The following is a 20,164-nucleotide window of genomic DNA, read 5'->3' as shown; positions in this document are numbered from 1 at the left end:
TGTCGGTCTTTTTACATTCTTCTGAGGAGCCCATGTAGAAAATTCTGGCGTTTAACATAAGCAGTTATTAGTCTCCTTGTTAATGGTGCCGACTTCTGACTTCAACTACAGAGTCAGGCCAAACCTTGCAGGTGAGGGCGCCATCCCCTTCCAGGCTTCAGATGTTAGCCGCGGGCTTGGGGCTCCCCAGGCATCCATGCTTCTGACCAACAGGCTACAATTTGGGGTCCCCACTCCCCACTCACTTTCAATAATTCTCCAGAATGTCTCACAGAACTCAGGAAAGTGTGATACAATTTTTTTTTTAATTTCAGTTTATTATAGCAAAGAGGATACGAATCAATAGCAGTCAAAAGTAGAGACACTGAGGGCAAGGTTTGGGAGGGTCCCAGATGTCCTCTCTCTGTGGAGTTGGGATGCATCACCCTCCTGGCACAGTGATGCATGACAACATGCTTAGGATTGGCAGCGAGGGGTCCTCACCTGAACTTTGATGTCCAGAGTTTCCATGGTTTCATTGTGAAGGTGTGAGTAAGTGAATCATGGGCCACTTGATTGAACTCAACCTCCAGCTCCCCCTCCCTTCCCCAGAGGTTGGGCTGATCCCATGTGACTCAAAGCCCCAGCCCTCTAATCACCTGCTGGTCTTCCTGTCCTGGCCGGCCACCATCTGAGTCATCTCCTTAGTATAAACTCTCAGGGCCCACCAAGAATGACAAAGACATTCTTATGACCCGGGAAATTCCAGGTATTTAAATGTTACCACCCAGGAACTGGAGACAGGCCAGCCCATTTCTTTATTACCTAGGATAATAGGTAATAATTTCTGGATTTTGTATTGTATATAGAAGATTTCTGGATTTGGATTTTGTATTTCTGGATTTTGTATTGTATATAGAAGATTCTTCCCTTTTCTAAAGGAAATTATTACAAAAACAAATTGCCCATGATTTCCTCTGGTACCAGAATGATTCCACTTTCCCCCCAAATGTATTATTTCAGCTTTTTGAGATGTAATTGACATCCAACATACATTTTTGATCCATCTGGAACTCATTCTAGTTTATAGGATACAGATTCAACTTTATTTCTTTTTTCTAGATAAGTTGTCCCCAAACTACTTATTGAATAAATGATTTTTCCTCCTTGAACTGAAATGCCAGACTTATACTGAATTCCTGTATGTATACAGATCTACTTCTAAACTTCTTAGTGTGTTCCATTGATCTGTTTTTCCTGTGTAGCACACGGTTTTAATTATTGTAGTTTTGTAAGTTATTACTTCAAATTGATACCACTAGTAAATTTCTTAAACTTTTATAAAACATTCTTCTGAAACTGGATTTCAAACCAAATACCAGGACTTTCCTGGTGGTGCAGTGGTTAAGAATCCACTTGCCAATGCAGGGGTTCGAGCCCTGGTCTGGGAAGATCCCACATGCTGTGGAGCAACTAAGCTCATGTGCCACAACTACTAAGCCTGTGCTCTAGAGCCAGCAAGCCACAACTACTGAGCCTGCATGCCACAACTACTGAAGCCCACGCACCTAGAGCCCGTGCTGTACAACAAAGAGAAGCCACTGAATGAGAAGCCCACGCACCGCAACGAAGAGAAGCCCCCACTCGCCGCAACTAGAGAAAGCCCACGTGCAGCAACAAAGACCCAATGCAGCCAAAAATAAATAAATAAATTTATTTTTTAAAAAAACAAACCAAATGCCAATTAGAGGTAAGACACCAGTATAGCTTTCAGATGAGTAGCCAGCAGTGCATTGATCTAGCTTGCAAGCCAGTTAGCAGCTTAGAGTAGGAATTGTTTCCAAGGCATTGCTTACTTTATATGCCAGAACGTAAGGGAACTCACAGAGTTGTGCCCCATACATTTGCCTTTTATAGGAAGTTATTCAGACTTACACGGACAATTTTCACTGCACTGGAAACAGCCCAGCCACCTGCAAGGCAGTGGGAGCCTTTGGCCTTCTCAACAGTCAGCTGTGTCATGAGCTGGGCACATGCTTTCCTCAGAGCATCTCACCTCCTGACCATCCTGACCTGGGCTGACTCACTCACTTCCTCCCAGCGGGATCTGTGGTCCTCCCTCTGCTCCTCACCAGGATGGGTCTGAGTCAGATGGTCATCCCGCTCCAGGGTCGGCAGAATCTAGTTCTTTGGTTGCCAACTCTGCTATTTTCATCTTCAGGCTTTCCCTTCACACTGGGCAAAGAAAATTTGCGGAATCTTGCAGAACCAAACCACTGTTTTACAAGGATGACAATTTTTTTGGAGAAGCACAAAGTGGCATTATCCTAGTTATCCTCATATCTGTTCAATTTCAGATAAATTACTGAGCAAAAATTTTAAAGTGGTTTATTAAAAACTTCATTTTTATTTTGGCTATAGATGTGTAATTGTCACAAAAATTTTCGGATCATTTTGACTCTTTTAGACTGTATATTTCTTTAATTCTGCTTACTACTTCATGAAGAAATATCGAGAAATTTCTCAATTAAAAAAAAGGTTTGAGATCAGCTCAGTGCTTTGTAACGACCTAGAGGGGTGGGACAGGGAGGGTGGGAGTGAGACGCCAGAGGGAGGGGATATGGGGATATATGTATATGTGCAGCTGATTCACTTTGTTACAAAGCAGAAACTAACACACCCTTGTAAAGCAATTATACTCCAATAAAGATGTTAAAAAAAAAGGTTTATGGGTGTAATAATATAATGCCTGGGATTTGCTTTCAAATAACCTGGGGTTGGGGTGGGGGATTAGTCGGTTTATAGAAGACACCAATTTGGCCGTGAGTTGATGACTGTTGAATCTGGGGTGATGGGGTCATAGGGGGTTTCACTGTATTTGTTCATTGTGACAAATACTTAATTCCTTTTTATTTTGTGTGTTTGAAATTTTTTCTTAGAGAGAAGCCCACTTTGGTCCCTCTCTGGTTGGGATGACTGCAGTGCTGCACCCAGTGGGCACCGGAGCCCCTTGAGGGCTGCATCCTCCCCAGGCAGGCGCTGGCGGAGGCAAGAGGCCTTTCCCAGCTCCCTTTGTTCCTCCCAAGGCTTCTGGCAGAATTCCCACTGCTATTCCTTCACATCATCTTTCTTTTCTATTTCTGAACTCCATTTTGTGATTTTTCTAATTATTCCCAGCAAAGAAGAAACTTGAAAATCACATGTGCTGTGACTGAAAATCTTTTTGCTGAAAGCACATTCAGAAATAGCCCGAGGAGTAAAATTCTTCCCAAGAAGAGCATCTGGGGAAGGATTTCTCCCTTAGTTTTCCTTAAAATAAGGTCATTTAACAGCGATCTGAAGAAAGCATAGTGAGCAACTTTCCATTTTCCTGTTAATTACACACTTGAGCTGAGAAGCAGAAGTAAAAAAGCATTTAAAAGAAACCCACGAAGTTTATTTAAACAACAAGATGCTTGACCTGAAGGGGAAAACTATCTAGGATTCATTTCTTTTACAGTCATTTATCCTTGCTTAAAGACAGATTGTCCTACCTATAACAGCTACATACAAAAAAGTTATAAAATTGTTCTTGGTTTTGAAATGAAAATGAAAAACATTAAAATTCTCCAATCGAACAAAGTACGCAATAATTTTTACATTGTTCTTTTCTCGTTAAACAGGGAAATCAAAAGAACTTACTGGCATATAAAGAGATGAGCTGAATGAGCATGCCAATAATGGAGAAAGGGACTATTTTCACAGAAGCAGTATTTCCCCCCATCCCATCTCCTTGTGATGTTGATCAAAATGTACCATTGGCCATTTAGTTAAAAAAAAAAATCAATATTCCTCTGCACATACCTCCATTACTGAATGTACAACAAAGGAGTGGGGGAGGGGAAAATGAAAGACTAGAGAAAACTGTACGGCAGCAGTCACGATGCGGCAGAACCAAATCGTGGTTTTCTAACTCAGAATGACTTCTTGGTTCTGGAGTAAAGCAGCAGGTTCTCTCTTTAGTAGACACCTCCTGTCTGCTATTGGGACACATCAGCTGTATCTTCATCCTTCATTTCCAACTGTGCAGGCGTGTCTGTTTCGTTGATTGGCTGCCCATCAAATCAGAATCTGATCTGCCTCATGGACAAACCCTGTCATTCACAATAGGCTTTCGTCAAACGTGGTTATGCCTCCAAATCTCAAACTGCACCACAGAACCATCCTGTCTCACCACTTTCGTGTTACCGTGATCGTGGTCCTCTGTCTTGACTCCCTCCTGGGGCTCTTCATTGGCCATGGTAACCTCTGGAGCCTTCTCAGTGGCTGCTTCACAAAAAAGGTACCAGGAGTGGCACCAAACAAGCACAGAGCAGCACCAGTAGTGGCAGAAGGAGGAGGTAGCAATCAGTCAAAGGGGATTTTCTAAAATAAAAAATAAGTCCCTTGAGAACATAAATTTAGTTAGAACCTGTTAGACCAGGGCAGGGGAAGATCTTTATTATGGAGTTTATTTCCAGTTCATTAATTATGAAATAGCTGAGACTTAACCAGAGAAGTCTGAAACTCCCAGGTAACTGAAACACCTGTGTCAGACAAAGCTCTTAGCATGGAAGGACTTCTCCATCAGCTGAGAAACAGGAACTGCTCACTTACAATAGCTCCAAAGAGAATAAAATACTGGGGAATGAATTTAACAAAAGGAGTGCAAAACTTACACTCTGAAAACTGCGAAACATTGTTGAAAGAAATTAAGGAAGACCTAAATAAATGGAAAGATATCTCAGGGTCAGAAGACTTAATATTGTCAAGATGGCAACACTCCCCAAAGTGATCCACAGTCATTTACTGCCATCAAAATTCCAGTTGAGTTCGTTCAAACATGGACAAGATGGTGCTAAAATTCATATGGAAGTGCAAGGGGCTCAGAGTAGCCAAAACAATCTTGAAGAAGAACAAAGTTAGAGGACTCACGCTTCCCAAAATCAAAACTTACTATAAAGCTACAGTAATCAAGATGGTGTGTTACTGGCATAGAGACAGACATATAAGTCAATGCAGTAGAATTGAGAGTCCAGAAATAAACCCTCACAGTAGCAGTTCATTGATTTTCAATGGGTGCCAAGACCATTTAATGGGGGAAAAGGATAGTCTTTTCAATAAATGGTTCTTGGGTAACTGGATAGCCACATGTAAAAGAATGAAATTGGATGCCCTACCTTACTCTATATACAAAAACTAACCCAGAATGGATCAGAAACCTAATCTAAGACAAGACTCTCAGGAAAAAAAAAAAAAAAACAGGTGTAAATCTTTGTGACTTTGGATTAGGCAATGGTTTCTTAGATATGACACTTAAAGCACAGGCAACCAAAGAAAACATAGATCTATTAGACTTTATCAAAGTTAAAAGCTTTTGTGGTTTGAAGGATAGCATCAAGAAAGTAAAAAATGACAACCCACAGAATGGGAGAAAACATTTGTAAATCATATATCTGATAAAGGGTTGAGATCTAGGATATATAAAGAACAACTCAGCAGTAAAACCACATATAACCCAATTTAAAATGGGCAAAGGATCGGAGTGGACATTCTCCTAAGAAGATTTTCAAAGGGCCAATAAGCACGTTTTGAAAAGATGCTCAATATCGTCATCCATCAGGGAAATGCGAGTCAAAACCAAAAGGAGGTAACACTTACGTGCTAAGATGGCTATAATCACAAAGACAGATAATAAAGTGTCGGCAAACCCGCGTACATTGCTAGTGGGGATGTACAATGGTGCAGCCATGGCAGAAAAGAGGTTGGCAGTTCCTTAAACGGTCAAGCACAGAGTTACCACGTGATCTAGCAATTCCACTTCTAAGTATATACCCAACACAAATGGAAACGTATGTCTACACAAAAACTTGTGCATAAATGTTCACAGCAGCATTATTCCTAGTAGCCTAGGGGCTAGATGACCACTTCCAAGATGGCTCCCTCACAGGGCTAGCTATTGGCTGGGAGCTCAGCTGGGTCCACGGGCCTGAGAACATGGGACCACTCATCACAGGCGTCTCCGTGGGCTGTTCAGCTTCCTCACAGCATGGTGACCAGGTTTCAAGAAGGAGAGGAGCACCCCAAGAGACAGGCAGTAGAAGCTGCTAGTTTCTTGGGGCCTGGGGCTAGAAACTAGTACCATTACTTCTGTTGCATTTTTTTGGTCAAGCAGTCAAAGAGCCTAGATTGAAGAGCAGGGAACACAGACTTCAGCTCTTCATTGAGGAGTGTTTAAATTCGGATGACATGTTTTATAACTGCCACACCCCACAGTAACTTCCAGAGCTGGAATGTGAATTCAGGTATGTCTGAATCACGGAGTTCATAGTCTTAAAAATTCTGCTTTGCATTGCAAATAGGATGGGTGGAAGACCCTGGGCTGGAATAGTGAGAAAACTACTTAAAATATTTTTAGTTGGCATTGGGAAGGGTGGTGGTTGTTGCTGTGTTACCTTGCTCATAGTCAAGATCATTTTGGGAAAATATTTGCACTATTTATGGCAAATTTCAAAGATATCATTTTAATGCTGAGTTTCTAGAGGTGGGAAGGTCCTTATATTAGAGATGGCGCTTTTAAAAGAACAAACAGGGGAAGGGCTTATTTCCCTTTTAGCAATAGATCTGAAGACAGGACTCGCCATGAGCAAAAATAACTCTGCCTATGCTTTGGTTTCCACAGTGAAGAGCAGTCTCTTTATTGTGGGCATGCCTTAACTCAATACCACGTTACTCAGCTCGACTTTAATCCTGGGGCTGCAGTCCAACCATTCAAAACCCCATTATTATAGCTGAGAGGTGGGGCAGTGTCAGCATGATTCAAACCTGGTAGCACGTCAAAATGAGGCGTCAGGGCTGCATTCAGCTGTTGGTTTTAAGATGCAGGTAGAATCCAGGCCCTTTCTCGTTCTTTTCTGTTATGGTTCCCAAAAATTGCTGCCCAGAGGGTAGGGAAATTCCAGCCATTGCCCACATTTGCTTTGGGGATCTTGGATTTTGGTAGCACTAGAGATGAAGATTTGCATACATCACAGCTGCTAAAGGATGGGTAAAAGTGAATACGATGTGCTCAGTAGGATCTTGCTGCCCGGATAACAGGAGGTGCTCTGGGGTGAAACTGTGTGGTCGTGCCGCGGTATTGGAGGTCACGACTAAAAGGACGCACCGGGAGGTCTGGGGTACGGAAGGATGACTGTTTAAACAGACAATTCCACTAAAAGATCAGGCGAGAAAGCTGCCTCGTGGGGCGACTCTCTGCCAGGCATTGTCTCCTTAGGGCCAGGGAGGAGAAGGAAGTGGCACAGGACAGAGCAGAGCGCCCAGAGAGAAGCGTTTCCCTTCCACTGTGCCCTGTCCTGAGCGCTCAGGGAACTACGAGGAGCATTCCCGGAATCCTCCCCTGGTGGGGCCGATAAGCAACCTGCTGCTGCCATGCGCAGGCTGGAACCCTTCCACCCCTAATGGACCAGAAGCCGTGAGCGCCATCGACCACCGTGCAGGATGCACACCCAGCCCCTCCCGGGTGGTGGATGAGACGGATGCTGAGGCAGGAGTACTGGCTGACAGATGGCCTTTCCAAGTCGTGGTCAGGATGCGTTAGAATCCTTCCGCACAAGCCTGAGTCAGGAGCAGAGACCTCAGAAGTGGACGGAGGAAAAGGAGCCGGGCAGAATGTGAGACTGACACCTGACATAAGAGATGGTCTGAGGCAGCAGACATAGAAAAGCAGTTGAGGGGTTTAGGAGAAACTGGCTGGTGGAAGGGGAGCCATTGGATGAGCAAATTCATCTCAGGGAAAGGCAGGGTCAGGAGTAAAGTCTCAAAGGCCCCATCCGTCTCGCCTTCTCTCCGCAGCCTCTGCCTTCCCCGTTTCTTCTGGACGAGACTGTGCCCGCCACCTCCGGGCTCAGTCCTGTGGGGTTTCTGCTCCAGTCCTCGCTGGGCCAAGAGCACTGCAGGCCCAGGGGATTTAGAGATCGGAGCTTTCCTGGGGGGCAGGGGGAGGCCTATTGGTTACATAGTACAATTCCTTTTTTATTATTGTGGTAAAATATATATTAACATTAAATGTACTGTTTTAATCACTTTTAAGTGTCTAGTTCAATGGCATTAAGTATATTTACATTACTACACAAACATCACCCCCATCCATCTCTACAACTTCTTCATCTTCCCAAAGGGAAAAACTGTCTCCATTAAATACTAACTCCCTATCTCCTCCCCCAGCCCTTGGTAACCATCTTCCTACCTTTTGTCTCTCTGAGTTTGACCCCTCGAGGTACCTCATTTAAGCAGATTCATCTATTTGTCCTTTCATGTCTGGCTTGTTTCACTGAGCATATTGTCCTCAAGGTTCATCCATGGTGTAGCATGTGTCAGAACGTCTTTCCTTCTTACGCCTATATACTATTCCATTAGATGTTTACACCACAATTTCTTTATCCATTCATCTCTCTATGGACACTTAGGTTGTTTCCAACTTTCGGCTATTGTGAATAATGCTGCTATGAATGTGGGTGTACAAATATCTTTTTGAGTCCCCCTTTTCAATTCTTTTGAGTATAAACCAGAAATGAAATTGCTGGATGGTGTGGTAATTATGTGTTGAATATCATTAGGACCTGTCGCACTGTTTTCCACAGGGGTTGCAGTCCCACCAGCAAAGCACCAGAGTTCCAATTTCCCCACATCCTTGCCCACACTTGCTTTTCTCTGTTCCACCCCTCCTTTTATTAAAATGACAGCCGTCCTAGTGAGCGTGAAGTGGCATCTCACTGTGGTTTTGATTTGCATTGCGTGTTGAGCATATTTTCACGTGCTTATTGGCCATCTGTGTATCTTTGGAGAAATGGCCATTCGAGTCCTTTGCCCATTTTTTAACGGTTTTTTGTTTGTTTGGTCTTTTAGTTTTAGGTGGTCTTTATATATTCTGGATATTAATCCTTTAACAGATAGGTGATTTGCAAATATTTTCTCCCATTCTTTGAGCTGCCTTTCATTCTGTTGATAGTGTCCTTTGATGCATAAAGTTTTAGATTTTGATAAAGTCCAATTTTCCTATTATTTCTTTTGTTGCCAGTGCTTTTGGTGTCATATCAGAAATCATTGCCAAATCCTATGTAATAAGCTCTCTCCTAGGCTTTCTTCTAAAAGTTTAATATTTTTAGTTCTTAGGTTTAAGTCTTTGATCCATTTTGGGTTATTTTATATATAGGGTATAATGTAAGGATCCAACTTCATTCTGTTGCATGTGAATATCCAGTTTTCTCAACACCATTTGTTGAAAAGACTGTCCTTCCATCATTGAAGGGTAGTACCCATTCTGCTTTGACTTCGGTAGATTTTGTTCCCCTAAACCCTACGGATTCCATGTAGCTCTAGGTAGATTTAAATGTCTCTGTTGCAAGTCTGACTGTGCTTTTTACCTTTGGGATCTGCCACCCCCTCGCGGCATTCATACGAGCCCAACGTAGAGTGGACATTAGGTTGTCCGGTCAGTCCATACAGTAAAATTTACACAGTTAACATTAGCCTTGAAAATCCTTATATCACCTCAAGTTACAATGAATGACACCTCTCACTGAGACAGAGCTGGTTTCCCCTCCTGTGTTGGAACTGACTGCTTGGAGTGGGGGAGGTGGGGGAGTACTGAGCATCAGATGCAGTGGTTGGCCTGCATTTAGGAGCCATTTTTTATTAAAAAGTATGGATCTAGACCAACAAAATCACTTCCGGATGGCAAGATGCTCACAAGGTGTGCTGCTCAGATGCAGAGGTTGCCCGCAGGAACAGCAGAGCCCTTGCTCCCACTCACTGCTCGTCCCAAGGCACCTGCCTGTGGGGTAGCAGGTCTGCTGGCCGCACCAGAATGTGGTTTTCTCTCACTCTGCAGATGAAAGAGGTTTAATTGTGCCAGCTAAAAGGCATCTAGTGTGTCTCCACTATGAGCCACAGGTGTGGGCCCCTGGCTTGTGGATTTGAGAATCGCTCCTGGTCTACATTTGTCCTGCTCCGCTTTGGGGATACCTTGCCCTTCCGACCTCGGTGTGGCTTTGGCCTTGGCTCCACTCCTGGATTAACTGCTCCTTGTGATTTGGCTTCTGGATGGCTGGAACTCTTTGGTTCTTGGATTGTTGTCTGTTGAGAATTGGTTTGCCTTCAGATTAACTTCTCGGCTTGGACTGCCGGGTTGTGGAGCTCAGGTTCACAACTGAAGGGGCTGCCCCGCCCGCTGTGCCAGGTGCTTCTCCTACCTCCCTCCTTCTCCAGAGAGCCCACGCTGGAGGGTTCCCAGACTTTTGGACTTTCCCACATTGGTCCCATTGCTACTTGGATTCTCGGGGCTGGGCTCCTCTCTGGGACATCGTGGTCCCTCCTGAGTGAGGAAGAAAACTTTCCACATCACTTCTGAAATTCCATCTGAGATCTTATTACCCAACCTCCTAGTCCGGCCCCAACAAGGGTCCTCCTGCCGGTGTCACTGGTGCCAATGGAAGGAGGCTCTGGAGCACGTGATCCTGAGTCAGGCGGTGGGCGAGGCTGCTCTGCAGGGGTCCCGCCCTCGGGGAGGGGCGGGGAGGGGCGGGGCCGTCTGCAGGCGCAGCTGCCGCTCACGCCCCTCATCACAGAGCAGGGCGCAGCGTCTCTGCACGCGGCCCGCCCGCCATCTTAAACTGGGCGTGGTGGGCGGACCTTCTACACACGGCCCTGAGCCGAGCTGTCGGCGCCGCGGTTTTGCACCGGGAAGCTTGGTCTGAGGTGTTGGCGGTTTGCGAGGCGCCTGCACGCGGTGCCCTGGGAGCTGGTGAACTAGACTCAGCGCAGACGAAACAAGGTTAGACTTTGTTTTTTTACCCAGGTTCTATTTTTATTTCTCGTGAGTTGTTAACGGGATTTGCCAGTGACAACATGAGTGGCCACCGCGGACCCTGAAGCCACCTCTTCTGGATTCTGTTTCCCTTTGCTCTTGGTTTGGCTCATGTGTCCGCTAGTGAAAGGTCACAGCTGGCTCCTCAGGGGGACTCTGCCCCCGGGGAGGTTGGCCCTTCCCAGTGCCGCCGCGGCCTGCGGTTCCGGGCTGACCGGCTCATTCCTCCGCGAACGCCGAGGGCCTCTCACCACCGGTTCACGGTCAGAAGCCAAACCCGACAGACCAAATCATAGCAATAGTTTCCAGGTGCGTGGTCACGGCTGTTTCTGCCGAGAGGCTGGGCCTTCCATCCCAGGTTAGGCTGCCTCCAGGGCTGGTGGGGAAGCCAGTGAAGCAGAGGCTCCCTCTCAGCGGCGGGAGCGGAGGCGGACGCCTGTGGTCCCCGCCCGTCCCCAGCGCCCAGACTTCCCGGTGGGGTCTCCGCGCAGCTCACGAGGGGCCGTTGCCTAATCACCTCCCCGCGCCATCCCTGTGCGTGATGGACAGTGGCTCACCTCCACCACCCATGGAGGGGAGGCACTGAAGTCCCCAATTCGTGGTCAGTGGGAGCAGAGCTCCAGAGAGCTCCAGCCCCTTGCCCCGGGCACCCAGCTGGTGTCCAGACACCCCTGTCCTGCCTGATTTCAAAGCTCGTCTTCTGACGCCCCACCACACAGGTGCCCAGCAAAATGCTCCAGTAAGTAAATCTCATCTCTGCTGCTTTCGGCCTTTTTTGCTCTCCCCTCACACTGCATCCACGAAGCCACAATTCACTACAGGGCCTCATTTGGCCCTGGGCTCTTGGGTGGAATCCTAAGCTACAGTTCTTCCCCTCATTTTTCTCCTCTCTCTGAAATAATTGGCCCCGGGGCCATCCCAGCAGGCTTGGCGCTGGACCTCGTAATTCATAACTCAAAATGGCTGCAGTGTTAATAGGAGATAATGGTTCCAGATGTCTTCCCTTTTCTTAAAATGCTTCCGCTTTAACAAAACTCTAGCTGCGAGGACTGTTGGGAGGAATTCAAGGTAGGTCACAACCCTGGAATGGAAAATATTTTTGCATACGCCTCGTTGATATTCTGCAAATCTCAAGTCACACAACAGGCCAGTGCAGATGGGTGGGGACCACAGCTTGACAGGGAGAGGGAAAGCCATCCTCTCCTTCCCGGCTCCCTTTCCGTAAGTGCTGTGACTAGATGGAAGGATTTTGTGGTCAGCACGGTAAGCACTTTGATGGGATATATGAGCTCAGAGACATTGAAATCACCTTCAAGGAGCCAGACAGAAAGGCAGGGTGACAGAGCGGCAGGCGACCAGCCTGGAGCAGGCAGACGGGGTTTATACCCAAGATCTGCATATGCCCTGTGCAACCACCACCCTCTCTGGGCCTTAGTTCCTTGAGACGGATAATACTACTTACTTCACAGGTCTGCAAGATTAAGGGAGTGCTCTGCACAATTAGTTACACGTGTCCTAGAAGAGCCTTCAGCAAATGACATCTCAGAAAGCGCAAAATGCCACTGAACTGTTAATTATCATGTTATAGGCCCCCATTCACATGTTGAAACCCTAATCCCTAATGAGATAATGAGATGGTATTTGGAGGTGGGGCCTTGGGGAGGTTACTAAGTCATGAGAGCAAGGCCCTCCTGATTGGATTCGTGCCCTGATAAGAATAGCAGAGAGGGAACTAGCTGCTTGTCTCTGCTTTTCACTAGGTGAGGGCTCAACAGGAAGATGAGGACGAGAGCTCGTGGGACAGTGGATCTGCTGCACTTGATCCTGGACGTCCAGCCCCGAGAACTGTGAGAAGTAAGTGACTGGTTTAAGCCCTGCCGTCTGTGGTGTATTTGTTATGGTGCCCGAGCTGATGAAGATGGTGTACTTTAGCACAGTTTTAAAAGTTCGAGTGACACAATTGACCTTCTGGAGTCCTTTCCTTGTTCTTCCCAGTTAAGATAATTCCTTGGGGTGATACCTACTCCTTCTGTCACATTTTAGCCAGATGTCACAGTGTCTGGGGTGCAGGCTGGATCTCCTTTTCTGGAGTGGCGATTTAGGACTTGTCCAGGCTGGGCCTCGTTCTCACTCTGAAGTGGCGGTTCTGACATAGACTATGGCAGAGTTGATACAGGCATGAGCATAAGCCCTTTGTGGGCCTTGTGATGGGAGGGGGCAGCACCTGGGCTTGTCCACCCAAATGTACACTGAGAACCAGACGGAGTGACTCTGCCAGCCAGGAAGCCACCGTCCCTGCATCACGAGCATTGGCCGGTGGGAGCCGGCCCATCATCATCAGGTGAGATCACCTGAGAACCCCTACGATGTAGCCGGCACAGAGTGCTGCAGAGCCAGCAGCCTCTCCCTCTTGTGTGGCTCCTGTCACACTTGCCTCTTGGCAACGTGGACATGAGCCATAGCAGGACATGGGCCCAGAGGCCCCTGGACAGGTGACTCTAGCTGGGCCTCAAGAAAAACAGATTTGCAAAGAAACAGTGGAGATGACATCTCCTCCTGACAGATGGGGGCCCTGCATGGGAGCATAGAACCTTGGAGCTGGACAGGGGCGGGTGGTGGGGAAAACAGTCAGGAGCTGTCTGCTTGCTGAAGGTGGCTGGAAGGCACAGAGGCGATGTGGAGGAGGCAGAAGTGCCCGCAAGCGAGAGCGACAGGGCTTCAAGGGAGTTCCTTGATTTGTGAACAACCTGATAGCAGGCAAGAAGCAAGCCCAGGAAGTCCAAATGCCATTGACTCAGGGAAGCCCGGGGCTGGTGTGAAGTCCAGTAAAGCAGGGCTTCCTTCCCACCATCAGTGGATTCTTTAAGAGGCTGTTTCTAACATGTGGCAACATGGGTGAATCTCAAAAACATTACGTTGAATGAAAGAAGGTAGGCAGAAGAGTACATGTGGTGTGATTCCATTTATGATGAAGTTCAAGGAGAGACAAAACAGATCTAGGCTGGTAGAAATGTGAGCAGTTACATTCTGGCTAGGGATTGGTTGTTGGTAGGGATTGGCTGGAAAGGGAACTAGGGAACATTCTGGGTTGATGGGAATGTTCTCTGTCTCTGTTGGATGGTGGTTACCTGAGTGTAAAATTGAATGAACAGTACACTTAAAATCAATGCATTTTACTGATGTAAATTATAACCCAATAAAACTAATAAATACAGCACAGTCATGTCCAGTTATACAGAGCATCGTGCTAGGTGTCTATAAGCTACAAGCATAAATCAAACAAGAACCTGCCTTAAGGAAGTAGGGAGTAAACAATTGTATAGATAAGATAAAAGACATGGTGCCCACAAGTCATTGTACAAGATAGCTGGGACTTCCCTGGTGGTCCAGTGGTGAAGACCCTGCGTTTCCACTGCAGGGGACATGGGTTTGATCCCTGCCTGGGGAACTAAGATCCCGCCAGCTGCTCGGCATGGCCCAAAAAAAAAAAAAAAGAATGCCTGGGGCACTCATCTGGGCCTGTACTGCTTGTGGTGAGCCCCACAGACATTTCCCCAGCTGGAGCCAATGTTGTAGCAGGACGCCCTTGTGGTCCTTATTATAAAAAGAAAGATAGCTGGTAATATTATCCCTAAGAGAGGTAGGTACAAAGTGACATATCGGAAGTCAGAGGAAGGAGGATGACTTCTGGCTGGAAGAACCATTGTGGGCTTCATAGAGGAGGCAGCATTTGAGCTGGACTTGGAAGGAGTTGGGAAGGAGTTGGGTAAGAACATTCTGGGTAGAAAAAGCAGCAGAATAAAGGCAGAGTGAGGGAATGTCTAGGAAGCCGCAAATAGTTCCATTTGGTTGAGATGTAGATCATGAGACAGGAGCAATGGAAAAGATTAGGAAGCAGAGAAGTAGGTAGGATCTATTTGTACAAGGTCTTGAATGTCAGGCAAGAGTATGAATTTTATTAGTAGGCAACTGAGGGGTTTTTATTTTTGCATTGCAGATTTATTTTTTTGTTTATATAATTTTGAAATTGTATAAAAATTTTTCCATTTATAGTTACTACAAAATATTGGCCATATTCCCTGTGTAGTACAGTATATCCTTGAGCCTGTCTTACACCCAATAGTTTGTACCTCCCACTCCCCTACCCCTATATTGCCTGCCCCTACCATAACCACTAGTCTGTTCTCTGTATTTGTGAGTCTGCTTTTTTTCTGATTTATTCACTAGCTTGTTGTATTTTTTAGTCTACATATGGGTGATACCATACAGTGTTTGTCTTTCTCTGACTTATTTCACTTAGCATAATGCTCTCCAAGTCCATCCATGTTGCTGCAAATGGGAAAATTTTGTTCTTTTTTATGGCCGAGTAGTATTCCTGTGTGTGTGTGTGTGTGTGTGTGTGTGTGTGTGTGTGTGTGTGTATGTGTGTGAGATCTTTATCCATTTATCTGTTGATGGACACTTAGGTTGTTTCCATGTTTTGGTTATTGTAAATAATGCTGCTGTGAACATTGGGGTGCATGTATCTTTTCAAATTAGTGTTTTGGGGTTTTTTTCCAATACATATGCAGAAATGGAATTGCTGGGTCATATGGTAGTTCTTGTCGCTTTCTGAGAAACCTTCATACTGTTTTCCATGTGACTGCACCAATTTACATTCCTGCCAACAGTATACGAGGGTTCCCTTTTCTTTACATCCTCGCCAACATTTGTTATTTGTGGACCTTCTGATTATACCTGTCCTGACAGGTATGAGGTGGTATCTCGTTGTGGTTTTGATTTGCATTTCCCTGATTAGCGATGTTGAGCATCTTTCAACGTGCCTGTTGGCCATCTGCATTTCCAACTGAGGGGTTTTGAGCAGGGATGTGACATTGGTGTGATGTGCAGGTTAGACTTGGGGAGGGGGGGTCGCTATGCTCGGTTTTTATGGCCATCTAGTGTCTTGCTACCCAAAGAGTGATCCGTGACCAGCAGCACTGGTACCGCCTGGGAGCTTATTAGAAAGGCCCACTATCCAGTCAGTCATACCTAGTGAGTCAGACTCTGCATTTTAATAAGATCCCCAGGTAATTCTCATGCACATCGAGGTTTAAAAAGCACTGGTCTACATGTCAGATAATGGAATCGTGGGGACAGAGGGCTCTGAATTAGTCCTTCGTTACCTAAAATCCTGAGCACAATAGTGGAATATGTGTAGATAACGGATCTTCACGGTGCCTTCTGAAGTGACTGGAAGAATAGTTCATTTCTGGAGCCTGGGGAAAAGCAAACAAAATCCAGGGTAAGGAAAGGGGTAAAAGATCCGAAGCAGAAATGCTGCGCTCCTGCATTTCACTGGCTTCTTACAGTGAAAGCCTCTGTGGGTTAGTAAGGGGAGAATCAATATTCCTGTACCACGGTGAGTGGAAGCCAGGATGATTTCACTTGAATAATTTATCATCCCCCTGCATTAGAAATTGAAGACTTGCCAATGATTGAGGCCTTTAAAAGGTTATGGTCCCTTTCTGTCCCTTCCTGGCTGCCATTTTAGGCCAGCTCTCCGTATGCTTTGCCAAACTTTGTCAAGATAATTCCAGTTTGTTTTTTTTTTGTTTTTTTTTTTTTGAAGAAAGCAACTTTCTCCTCTGTGAATTCTTCTGCTTTGGATCCCCAGTTGGCCAGCACCATAGTCTTGACTTGTTAATGAGAAAGCAAGGGCAAGGAAGAGATAGGTCTGTTCCACTCAGAGACCAGCTCCCTTCTCCTTCCTTCACAGGGTGGTCAGCCTCACTGGGACTCTTGCATTACCTCCCCGTGAGTGATGGAGAAAAGGCAGAAAGGGAGAAGACTGGACTGCTCTGAACACACTAGGCACACAGTGAGGGTGTAGGGATCTGCATTTTTTTTCCCACCCAGACTCACAGGGAATATTCTGGAGATAGGTCATTGACCCCAAATCTGACATCAAGTCTCAGGGAGTGCCTGATGCTTCCTAAATAAGTCACGAACTAAATGTCAGCAACCCACAATGCTGAGTACACACTCCCAGGCTGTCCTCCGGTGAGCTTTAGCAGGTGTGCTTTAGTGACTGGATTGGGTAAAACAGACCCATGTACGGCAGAGAAAGGAGCTCACTGAGGGCAGGACGTCTCGCCTGGGCAAGGGGGTCAGCCTGCAGCATCGTTGTGCTCTTCCTGGAACCAGCTGCATGACTTTGATGAAATATTCCGTTGATTGGAGTCTTAGTTTGTCGTTTGCACAATGTGGATAAAACAATGCCATGTCGTAAGGACTAGGGGAGAAGAACCACTGAGATGGGGTTCTACAGCCACATTAACACCAGCAGCCACTGACAAAATCCAGGCCCACACGAGCATCTGTGGAGCCCACGAGGCTCTTAGTTAAATGCCATGAGGAGCCCATTCCTCTTGTACCAAGAAGCAAATAGGCTCCCATCTCCTTCAAAGAGTGGCTTGGGAGCATTGGGTGAAGAAAGTGGGAATGGACTAAATTTACTTTGAGTTTATCTTTAGGGGAGGTATTCTTTTCCATGACCCAGCCCATCAAACACCACTGTCCCCAGATTGGCTCAGGCAGACCAGGCTTCACTGGATGCCCAGGATCTGGACCCTGACCTCCCTGCCCTTGGAGGCTCCCTCAGCAGCTCTCTCCTTGGGGATTGTGGGTAGAGCAAGCAGAGAGCTCTGGGGTCCTCATTCATGTCACTCCTGTTGGGTTAGAACCTCCCCAGGAAAGAGGGAGAAAAGTGATTACAAGACTCTTACCTTGGGCTTCCCTGGTGGCGCAGTGGTTAAGAACGCACCTGCCAATGCAGGGGACACGGGTTTGAGCCCTGGTCCGGGAAGATACCACATGCTGTGGAGCAACTAAGCCCGTGCACCACAACTACCAAGCCTGTGCTCTAGAGCCCACGAGCCACAGCTACTGAGCCCACGTGCCACAACTACTGAAGCCCGCGTGCCTAGAGCCCATGCTCCACAACAAGAGGAGCCACCGTGATGAGAAGCCTGTGCACCGCAACAGAGTAGCGCCCGCTCGCCGCAACTAGAGAAAGCCCATGTGCAGCAACGAAGACCCAATGCAGCCAAAAGTAAATTAAAAAAAGAAAAAGAGTCTTACCTCCTACATTTGGTAAGTTGCTAACCTAAACCATCTCTAAAGATATTCCAAAAGTCAAAATTGCGGGACTGTTTCAGAACTCTTACAGATTTCCTGGTCTGTGTTAGAATGTGTGAAAACTACCTCCAGTGTCAGCAAAAGAAGAATCTTTCCAAGAATAAGTCACTCAAAAGAAGTTACATTCTTTGGGGGGAATCTCAGAGCTGCAGTTTTGTTGAGAAATAAGATTGACCTAGAAAGATGATTTTTCCCATTCATGTGGTCACATGTCTGCTTGTGAATTTATAATGTCTGCCTGCATTCCTGTTTATGTATTCAATGTATGTATTCATCCGTTCAGTAAGTGTGTTTGCCATGCACTGTGCCTGTGGGGTGACAGCAGAAATGAGAGAGAGATGTGGTCCCTGCCCTCAGAGAGCTTACCCTGCAGGCCGTCAGGCCGTCAGCCTGGTCCTAAGCTCCGGAGTCCATCGTTTGCCCAACTGGAAGAAAGTTAGAGCACTCTCGATGGCTCCCCATGTCATCTTCGCTGTCAGCCCCGCTCTGACCTTGAACACGCTGGTTTCAGTAAGCAGGCGCTCATCTTCCCTCTGCAGGTGGCAGGTGGACCGCTGGACCGCGTGGTGGGCGAGCTCTGGGACCTGGCAGGCAGAGCTCCAGCCATGTCTCAGCTTTTTACGAGCTGTGGGGTTGGACTTCAGATGAGTTACAGAAATCCTCTAAGTTTTAGCGTCTTGGCTGTCAGATGAGTTTGTTGGGAGGCTTACATGAGCTGACTTTTGAGAAGTGCTGGGTTCAGGGCCTCACACAGTGAGTATCTGATAAATGATGGCTGCTGTTGCTGTTATCCCCTGTGTTTATTTGACCGGTCCTGTCCTATAACCGGGTGCTGGAGTCTCTGCCCTAGTATCCTGGCCTAGCTGAGACTAGCATCTTGCCCGTCAATTTCCACATCAACTTAACATTATGAAATGTGCAGACATGAAGAAAAGTTGAAGGAACTTCAGATGACCACCCATCTACCATCCACCTAGACTTTGCTATTACCACCCTTGTTTTTTCACATATTTATCTATTTATCATCCCTCTTTCCATCCATCAATACTTGTACGTTTTTGGATGCATTTGTTTTTTCTTTTGAGATGGTTGTTTTTTGAGTTTTGATAACTGCCTAAATCAGTGTAACCCAAACTCCAACCTGTCAAGGTCAGGACGTTCACATCCCTAGAAAGTCCCCTCACACACTTTCCCATGATTCCCAGCTCCTCCCTCCCCAAAGGCACCACTGATCTGATATTTTTTGTATTGTAGCGTTTTCTTTTTTTTTCAGATAGATACTTTTCATACAGTAGTTTTGCTTATTCTAGAATTTCAAATAAATGGAATCACACAGTACATACAGTAACACATGCTCTTTTTGGTCTGGCTTCATTCACACAGCATGATGTTTTTGAGAGTCATCCATGTGGTTTTGTGTATCACTAATTTGTTTCTTTTTCTTGCTGAGAACTGTCACACTGTGTGAACATACTGCAATTTGTGTATACATCTCCCTGTTGACAACACCTGGGAGTTTCCAGTTTGGGATGTTATAAATATGAGGACACCTGGGAGTTTCCAGTTTAGGATATTATAAATATGAGAGCACCTGGGAGTTTCCAGTTTGGGATGTTATAAATATGAGTGATCTTTCATAGGTCTTTTGTGGACAGATGTTTCATTTCATTTGGATAAACGCCTAGAATGGAATTACTGGGCTATAGGGTAGGTATGTGTTTAGCCTTACAAGAAACTACCAGCTACCACTCTACACCCTCCAACAGTACATGAGGTCTAGTTGCTTCACTTCCTCCCCAACGTTTGGTGTTAGTGATTTTAATTTTAGCCATCCTGGTGCCTGTGTAGTGGTATCTCTTGTGGTTTTAATTACTTGCATCTCCCTGACAACTAGTGGTATTGAGCAATTTCTCATGTGCTTATTGGCCATTTGTATACCTAAAGTATCTGATCAATTCTTTGACCATTTTAATTGGGTGTCTTTTTATTATCGAGTTACAGGATTTCCGTATTTATCCTAGATTCTAGTCTTTAGTTTTCTGTTTTATCTACGTCTATGGCTTGCCTATTCATTTTCTTAACAGTCACTTGATGATCAAAAGTTTTTAATTTTGATGAAGT

The 20,164-nt window shown here is 46.0% G+C and overlaps 1 pseudogene; it reads right to left on the bottom strand.

Annotated features, from left to right (window-relative positions):
- Nucleotides 1–3,977: 3,977 nt before the first annotated feature.
- LOC132504150 (small ubiquitin-related modifier 2-like) lies at nucleotides 3,978–4,258 on the bottom strand (annotated as a pseudogene).
- Nucleotides 4,259–20,164: the final 15,906 nt, after the last annotated feature.

This window comes from Lagenorhynchus albirostris, chromosome 14 (assembly GCF_949774975.1).
Source record: "Lagenorhynchus albirostris chromosome 14, mLagAlb1.1, whole genome shotgun sequence".
In the NCBI taxonomy this organism is placed as follows: domain Eukaryota; kingdom Metazoa; phylum Chordata; class Mammalia; order Artiodactyla; family Delphinidae; genus Lagenorhynchus; species Lagenorhynchus albirostris.
Note: the sequence above shows the minus strand (reverse complement) of the source record. Positions and strands in the feature narration are given on the sequence as shown.